The sequence below is a fragment of the Bubalus kerabau genome, chromosome 10 (assembly GCF_029407905.1).
Source record: "Bubalus kerabau isolate K-KA32 ecotype Philippines breed swamp buffalo chromosome 10, PCC_UOA_SB_1v2, whole genome shotgun sequence".
Taxonomy (NCBI): Eukaryota; Metazoa; Chordata; class Mammalia; order Artiodactyla; family Bovidae; genus Bubalus; species Bubalus kerabau.
The window spans coordinates 74,320,031-74,328,891 of record NC_073633.1 but is presented as its reverse complement, the minus strand read 5'-3'; the positions used below and the strand labels follow the sequence as shown (position 1 = coordinate 74,328,891).

General features: G+C 41.2%; 1 long non-coding RNA gene across 1 annotated transcript in view; it reads right to left on the bottom strand.

Moving 5' to 3' along the window:
* Positions 1-5,360: 5,360 nt before the first annotated feature.
* Positions 5,361-8,861, bottom strand: part of LOC129621580 (uncharacterized) — a 167,061-nt gene continuing 163,560 nt past the window's right edge. The window contains exon 3 of the long non-coding RNA XR_008699463.1: positions 5,361-5,625. This is a non-coding gene — a long non-coding RNA (uncharacterized LOC129621580). The remainder of the gene's footprint in view (positions 5,626-8,861) is intronic.

Here is an 8,861-nt window from a genome sequence, read left to right as displayed (position 1 = left end):
AACTGATTCCCCAAACCAAAACATTCTTGTCAGAGCAGAAACCTCAGCAAGTCTCCAAAAATCTCTGAAGAATAAAGATAATGGTTAAGTTAAAGAAGAAGGTAGAAAGATCTCAAAGGGTAACAGGCTGTTAACACATACATTCAGGAACAAATCTTTCCTATCCCTTATAGTTTTAAAAATATGCTAAATCTGAAGTACCCATATCTTTCACTGTGATTATTCTATCAAAAATGATAATCAGTCAGTTCAGTCAGTTAACAGTCGTGTCTGACTCTTAGTGACAACATGGACTGCAGCATGCCGTAGTCTTCCTATCTACAGGAAGGCTTCCCTGTCTGTCACCAGATCCCAGAGCTTGCTCAAACTCACGTCCATTGAGTCGATGATGCCATCCGATCATCTTGTCCTCTGTCATCCCCTTTTGCTCTTGCCTTCAATCTTGCCCAGCATCAGGGTCTTTTCCAATGAGTCAGCTCTTTGCATCAGGTGACCAAAGTATTGGAGTTTCCACTTCAGCATCAGTCCTTCCAATGTATATTCAGGACTGATTTCCTTTAGGATGGACTGATTTGATCTCCTTGCAGTCCAAGGGACTCTCAAGAGTCTTCTCCAACACCACAGTTCAAAAACATCAATTCTTCAGCCCTCAGCTTTCTTTGGAGTCCAACTCTCACATCCATACACGACTACCAAAACAACCACAGCTTTGACTAGACAGACCTTTGTCAGCAAAGTAATGTCTCTGCTTTTTAATATGCTGTCTAGGTTGGTCATAGCTTTTCTTCCAAGGAGTAAGCATCTTTTAATTTCATGGCTGCAGTCACCATCTGCAGTGATTTCGAAGCCCAAGAAAATAAAGTCTCTCACTGTTTCCATTGTTTCCCCATCTATTTGCCATAAAGTGATAGAACCGGATGCCATGAAATTAGTTCTTTGAATGTTGAATTTGAAGCCAGATTTTTCACTCTTCTCTTTCACCTTCATCAGGAGGCTCTTCAGTTCCTCTTTGCTTTCTGCCATAAGGGTGGTGTCATCTGGGTATCTGAGGTTATTGATATTTCTCCTGGCAATCTTAATTCCAGCTTGTGCTTCATCCAGCCTGGCATTCCACATGGTGTCCTCTGCATATAAGTTAAATAAGCAGGGTGACAATATACAGCCTTGACATACACCTTTCCCAATTTGGAACCAGTCCATTGTTCTATGTATGTTTCTAACTGTTGCTCCTTTACCTGAATACAGATTTCTCAGGAGGCAGGTAAGCTGGTCTGGTATTCCCATCTCTTAAAAAATTTTCCACAGTTTGTTGTGATCTACACAAAGACTTTGGTGTAATCAATAAAGCAGAAATTGATGTTTTTCTGGAACTCTCTTGCTTTTTCTATGATCCAGCAGATGTTGGCAATTTGACCTCTGGTTCCTCTGCCTTTTCTAAGTCCAGCTTGAACATCTGCAAGTTCTTGGTTTACGCACTGTTGAAGCCTTGCTTGAAGAATTTTGAGCATTACTTTGCTAGTGTGTGAGAAGAATGCAATTGTGCAGTAGTTTGAACATTCTTTGGCATTGACTTTCTTTGGGGTTGGAATGAAAACTGACCATTTCCAGTCCTGTGGCCACTGCTGAGTTTTCCAAATTTGCTGGCATATTGAATGCAGCACTTTCACAGCATAATCTTTCAAGATTTGAAATAGCTCAACTGGAATTCCATCACCTCCACTAGATTTGTTCATTGTGATGCTTCCTAAGGCCCACCTGATTTTGCACTCCAGGATGTGTGGCTCTAGGTAAGTGATCACACCATCGTGGTTATCTGGGTCATGAAGATCTTTTTCATATAGTTCTTCTGTGTATTCTTGCCACCTTTTCTTAATATCTTCTGCTTCTATTAGGTCCATAACATTTCTGTCCTTTATTGTGCCCATCTTTGCATGAAATATTCCCTTGGTATCTCTAGTTTTCTTGAAGAGGTCTCTAGTCTTTCCCATTCTATTGTTTTCCTCTATTTCTTTGCACTGATCACTGAGGAAGGCTTTCTTATGTCTCCTTGCTATTCTTTGGAACTCTGCATTCAGATGCTTAATCTTTCCTTTTCTCCTTTACCTTTCATTTTTCTTCTTTTCTCAGCTATTTGTAAGGCCTCCTCAGACAACCATTTGGCCTTTTTGCATTTCTTTTTCTTGGGGATGGTCTTGATCATTGCTTCCTGTACAATGTCATGAACCTCTGTCCATAGTTCTTCAGGCACTCTATCAGATCTAATCCCTTGAATCTACTTGTCACTTCCACTGTATAACTGTAAGGGAGTTGATTTAGGTCATACCTGAATGGTCTAGTGGTTTTCCCTACTTTCTTCAATTTAAGTCTGAATTTGGCAGTAAGGCGTTCATGATCTGAGCCACAGTCAGCTCCTGGCCTTGTTTTGCTGATTGTGTAGAGCTTCTCCATCTTTGGCTGCAAAGAATATAATCAGTCTGATTTCAGTATTGACCATCTGGTGATGTCCATGTGTAGAGTCATTTCTTGTGTCGTTGGAAGAGGGGTTTGCTAGGACCAGTGCATTCTCTTGGCAAAACTCTGTTAGCCTTTGCCCTGCTTCATTTTGTACTCCAAGGCCAAACTTGCCTGTTACTGCAGGTATCTCTTGACTTTCTACTTTTGCATTCCAGTCCCCTATGATGAAAAGGACATCTTTTTTTGGTGTTAGTTCTAGAAGGTCTTGTAGGTTATTAAAGATCCTTCAGCTTCTTTGGCATTAGTGGTTGGTGCATAGTCTTGGATTACTGTGATATTGAATGGTTTGCCTTGGAAACGAACAGAGATCATTCTATCATTTTTGAGCATGCATTTATATATTATACATACTATTTTGAATATACATATATATGTTTTACATACATACTATACATATGTTATACATACATACACGTAAAGTATGTGTGTATATATATATATACTTTATATATATATATACTATATATATACGTGTGTATATATACACTTTCTGCTATGCTTGATAAAGGCTTGAGAAAGAACATCAAAAAAAAAAAAAGAAGGGATGGAGAAATGGGAGAATATCAGATCAGATCAGATCAGCCACTCAGTCGTGTCCAACTCTTTGCGACCCCATGAATTGCAGCACGCCAGGCCTCCCTGTTCATCACCAACTCTTGGAGTTCACTCAGACTCAAGTCCATCGAGTCAGTGATGCCATCCAGCCATCTCATCCTCTGTCGTCCCCTTCTCCTCTTGCCCCCAATCCCTCCCAGCATCAGAGTCTTCTCCAATGAGTCAACTCTTTGCATGAGGTGGCCAAACTACTGGAGTTTCAGCTTTAGAATCATTCCTTCCAAAGAAATCCCAGGGCTGATCTCCTTCAGAATGGACTGGTTGGATCTCCTAGCAGTCCAAGGGACTCTCAAGAGTCTTCTCCAACACCACAGTTCAAAAGCATCAATTCTTTGGCGCTCGGCCTTCTTCACAGTCCAACTCTCATATCCATACATGACCACAGGAAAAACCATAAACTAAATGAAATGGGAGAACTGAATATAAAATAGAAAAAGCTAAACAAACTAGATAAAAGTAAAAGATCAACATATAGTCCAGTTGTTTTTAAACATGGCTGCTTATCAGAAACATAAATGGAGCTTTGGAGAAGAAGAGCAACACTGGGCATTTCTATTTTTCAAAACATTCCACAATAATTCTGATATGCATCTGGATTTTAAAAAGTGATTACAGGTTTTTCTATTAAATGGTAGTTTTGGTGATATAGAATTCTATTATTTTCTGTTGACCAATCATGATACAATGATACTAAGTGAATAACAGTTACATAATCACAATAGTAAAAGATATTTATCCATTTTCACAATCAATAGCCAGGCAGAAAGTAAACAACAACTATAATTGCAAGCCCACAATGGAAACATGATTAACCTAATAACATAAAATAATTACATACAATTCAGGGGTTAAGTAGAGTGATGTAATAAGTGGAAGTGCATGCATGCACATGTTTTCATCTGCCCAGCCAGTTTATGTCTTTTGGTTGGTGCATTTAATCCATTTACATTTAAGGTACTTATCAATATGTATGATCCTATTACCATTTTCTTAATTTGGAGGGGGGTTTATTTTGTGTAGATCTTTTCTTTCTTTGGTATTTCCTAGCATTTGTTGTAAAGCTGGTTTGATGGTGCTGAGTTCTCTTAACTTTTGCTTGCCTGGAAAGCTTTTGATTTCTCCATCAAATCTGAACGAGAGTCTTGCTGGCTAGATTATTCTTGATTGTAGGTTCTTCCCTTTCATCACTTTAAATATATTGCACCATTCCCTTCTGACTTGTAGAGTTTCTATTGAGAAATCAGCTGATAACCTATGGGAGTTCCCTTGTATGTTATTTCTCATTCTTCCCTTGTTGTTTTTAATATTTTATTTTTGTCTTTAATTTTTGTCCGTTTGATTACTGTGTGCCTCAGTGTATTCCTCCTTGTGCTAACCTTGCCTGGGACTCTCTGTGCTTCCTGGACATGGCTGATCATCTCCTTTCCCATGTTAGGGAAGCTTTGTGAGCTAAGCATTATTCTAAGCATTTTAATATAATAACTCTATCTTCACTTAAAACAAACAAACAAAAAACCCTTACTGTTATTGTTCCCAGATGGGAAAAATGTTACAGACAGTTTCAATAGTTTTCCCTAGAACCTACAGCTAGCAAGTAATAATGCTAGACTGAAAATGAAGGTCCCCTCAAAAAAGTTATATTAATATAATTTCAAATCATATTTGCCTAGTTTGGTTGAAGCATTTAGGAAAGAGGTAAGATCAATATTTTATCTACTTGCAGTATTTAAAACAAGTAGTTTTTCATTTATTCAAAAACATTTAAGGACCACATATTAAGTTGGAACTATCGTGCCTAATCAGAGAAGGCAATGGCAACCCACTCCAGTACCCTTGGCTGGAAAATCCCGTGGACAGAAGAGCCTGGTAGGCTGCAGTCCATGGGGTCTCTAAGAGTCGGATATGACTGAGCGACTTCACTTTCACTTTTCACTTTCATGCATTGGAGAAGGAAATGGCAACCCACTTCAGTGTTCTTGCCTGGAGAATCCCAGGGACGGGGGAGCCTGGTGGGCTGCCGTCTATGGGGTCGCACAGAGTCGGACATGAATGAAGTGACTTAGCAGCAGCAGCAGCAGCAGAAGCAGCATCATGCCTAATACTGTAAGAAATGCAAAAAGGAACTTGTTTAATTCATTTAACAGGTATTTATGGGGCAATTTCTATCTCCCCTGCCCTTGGATGGGCTCAGGGAATACATCTGTGATCTTCTTCCTGGAAGAGTACACAGAGAAATTCAAGGACAAGTAAATATTGGAGGGTTTGTAGTGCTCCCACAAGGGGAGAGTTTGTAATTCCACATTAAGAAATGGGGTCATTGAGTGGATTATAATAACTATCATGGGAAGGGAAAAATGAGTGCTATTATTCAAAGAAGGGTGAAATGACTTATACAGAGTTCAGTGTAAATAGTTCATACCAGGTCAGATTTTCAGCTCTGAATTAGAGCTGTTGATGAGTATTCTATTTCTTCACAGGGAAGCCATATTTTAGGAGCTGATGGAACAAATGAGCATGATCGTAAATTTGGAATGGCATATATAAAATCAAGTTTTAGGAGGGCTAGCCTTGCAAAAGTGTGTATAATGGACTCAATGGAAGGTTGAGGTTGAGGGGGCCTAGGGTGACAAGTCAGACATGAGCCAGATGTGGGGAAAGTGGCATCAGGGATGAAAGAGAAGTGGAGATGAAAACAACATTGAGAAAGAAGACCTAACTCTTCTGGGAGAAATGCAGTGAAAAATTGGAAGGTTTGGAATCAACTAGAATCTGATGTGTCACTTCCTAGTTATGTGACCTTGGACAAGTCTCTCTGCCTTTGGTCAATAAATGGGTATATCAATATGAACATCACAGGTACCACTTTCATAAGATTTCAGTGATCTGGCAGTAGTTATAATTACTATTGATGACTCTCCCCAAACCTGTCACCCTCTATCTCCTTCCTCCATCTCTTGTTGTCGAAGTTCAAGGCATCCTTGGGAAAAAAGTCATAAATAAGGAAATTTGTAAGGGGATAAAGGTAATCTCTGACTTCCCATGAACTTGGTTGATGAGCTCCCTGAAAATACCACTTTCCTTCTCCTCATTCATTCGGAACCAACTGAAATAGATAAAATAGTAAAGCAGAAATAGACCAAAATACCACCTTTATCACTGGCAAAGCAGATGTTGGAGAATGTGGCTTTCATTGGTGGACAATGCTTTCTAGTTCTGAACACAGAGATAATCAGACCTCCACCTACAGCCACCCACAGGCGCGGGCTGCACTGGATGGCCAGAGCCCTTCTGCAGGGGACAGGCCTCCTGTGACACATCCGCGGAGAGAAGGATGGGAGAGTGCTGTGTCTGGTGGCTCCGTCTTACAAGAAAAGGAGAGGAAGGATGAGTTTCACAGATTCACTAATCAACCATCACTGATTCCGTGAGTGAGAGCCCAGGAGACCCAGAAAGTGACACCAGTGCGAGTCCCTCTGAGTAAGGAAACAGCAGGCTTAGTTCAGGGGTACTGACTTCAACTCCCATCCACACCATCCTGTTCCCTCTTTCATCTCCTCTCCCTCTGCCTCTCACCTTCTCACTTGGCTCTTGGTGCCTTATTCACAGAACTGCTTCTTCCCCATGGGGCTGGACCCTTAACAGGAATTCAAATCCCTTAAATGAGAGGAATGAAGGCCCCACGGGGAGTTGGGGTGGTAATCTGTGCAGTCAATAAAATCCTTTGCAGGGCTTCTGAAAACAACACTCCCTTGGGTGGTAATCTGCTGGCCAATCCTCCCAAGATATTTCACTTTGTCAACCAGGGGCCTGGGGTATAGGTTATTTGTCTTCCCTGAAGCAACTTTTCTGGCATAGCAGAACTCTCACTTTTAAGGAAATATATGACTCTGCTGGGGCTAGCTCCTCTAGAAGAATACATTTTGCACAGTGAAAATGCAGCTGGACCACTTAAGAAGGAAAAGAAGGCAAGAAGTCTGACTAATCTTGGACAAGGCAATGGCACCCCACTCCAGTACTCTTGCCTGGAAAATTCCATGGATGGAGGAGCCTCGTAGGCTGCAGTCCATGGGGTTGCTAAGAGTCGTACACGACTGAGCGACTTCACTTTCACTTTTCACTTTCATGCATTGGAGAAGGAAATGGCAACCCACTCCAGTGTTCTTGCCTGGAGAATCCCAGGGACGGGGGAGCCTGGTGGGCTGCCGTCTATGGGGTCGCACAGAGTCGGACACGACTGAAGTGACTTAGCAGTCTGACTAAGTAAGTGCTGCCCACCCCAGTTTTTCCCTAATGCTCTGCAAGCAGCTGTCATGGAGGAGGAAATCTCTAGACTTGGACCAGAAGGTCTGGCTCTATCCCGTTCTAGCTTTGAGAACTCAGACACAGGATAACTTTTCTTTTTTAAAAACTATTTATTTATTTGGCTGCATAGAGTCTCAGTTGCGGCACACAGGATCTTTGTTGCACCACGCATGACCTTTCGTTGCGGCACACAGACTCTCTAGTTGTGGCACGCGGGCTCCGTTGCTCTGCAGCACATGGGATCTTAGTTCTCTAACCAGGGATCGCACCTGTGTCCCCTGCATTGCAAGGTGCATTCTTAACCACTCGACCACCAGAGAGAGAAGTCCCAATGATAACTTTTCTGAGTTTTCATTTCCACATTCAAAAAATAATGCTTTACAACCAAGATGTTCTTCAGCGGGGAAATGGATAAACAAACTGTTGTATACCCATACAATGGAATACTATTCTGTGATGAAGATAAATAAGCTATTAGGCTTTAAGAAGACATGGAGGAACCTGAGTTGCACATTTCTAAGTGAAAGTAGTCAATCTGAAAAGGCTATGTACAGTGTGATTCCAACCAAATGGCATTCTGGAAAAGGCAAAACTATAGAGATAGCTTAAAAAAAAAAAAAAAGTCAGTTGATGGGGGAAGGAAGAAAGAAAAGGATGAACGAGTAGAGCACAGAGGATTTTTCAGGGCAGCAAACTATTCTGTGTGATACTGCTTTCGTACATACATGATACATGACGTTATGCATTTGCTAAGACTTGCAAAATGGTGCAATACAAAGACTGAGCCTAGTGTAAATAGTGGGCTTCAGTTAATAAGAGTGTATCATATCCACTCATCAATTGCAAGAAAGATACTACACTCATGTAAGATATTAATAATGAAGGAAACTTGGGGAAAGGTATATGGGAACTATGGGAATTCTATACTGTCTGCACAATTTTTCTGTACATATGAAACTTTTCTAATAAACAAAATCTATTCAATTTTTTAAAATGAGGCCTTAACATATACCTCCCAATATTGTCAAGAGGACTAAAGATGCTCCAGAGCAGGCCTGGCACCTAGCAACTACACTGTAGTGTGCCGCCTGTTCAGCATCACTGAGATGCCCAGGGCTCCAGCTGTGCCCCCTTCTCCTTCCTTATACACTTAAGGGTCGGGGGGTTGCTGTCCTGGTAGTGATCAAGCCAGGAACGCTTCACTTTCAATGACTGGACATCATGACCATTTCCCCCATAAATACAGTTCTAGTTGTTATTTTTTCCCATTATGTCAATCTTGTTTATTTTTAGCTAGCAGGTCTCCTGACCTTAGGAGGCTTCCTGGCAGCTGCGGTATAGCAGTGAAGAGCACAAGTGCCAGAAACAGTGACACTTACATCCCAGCTGTGCCATCTTCAGGGTTCAATCCCTGGGTCAGGAAGATCCCT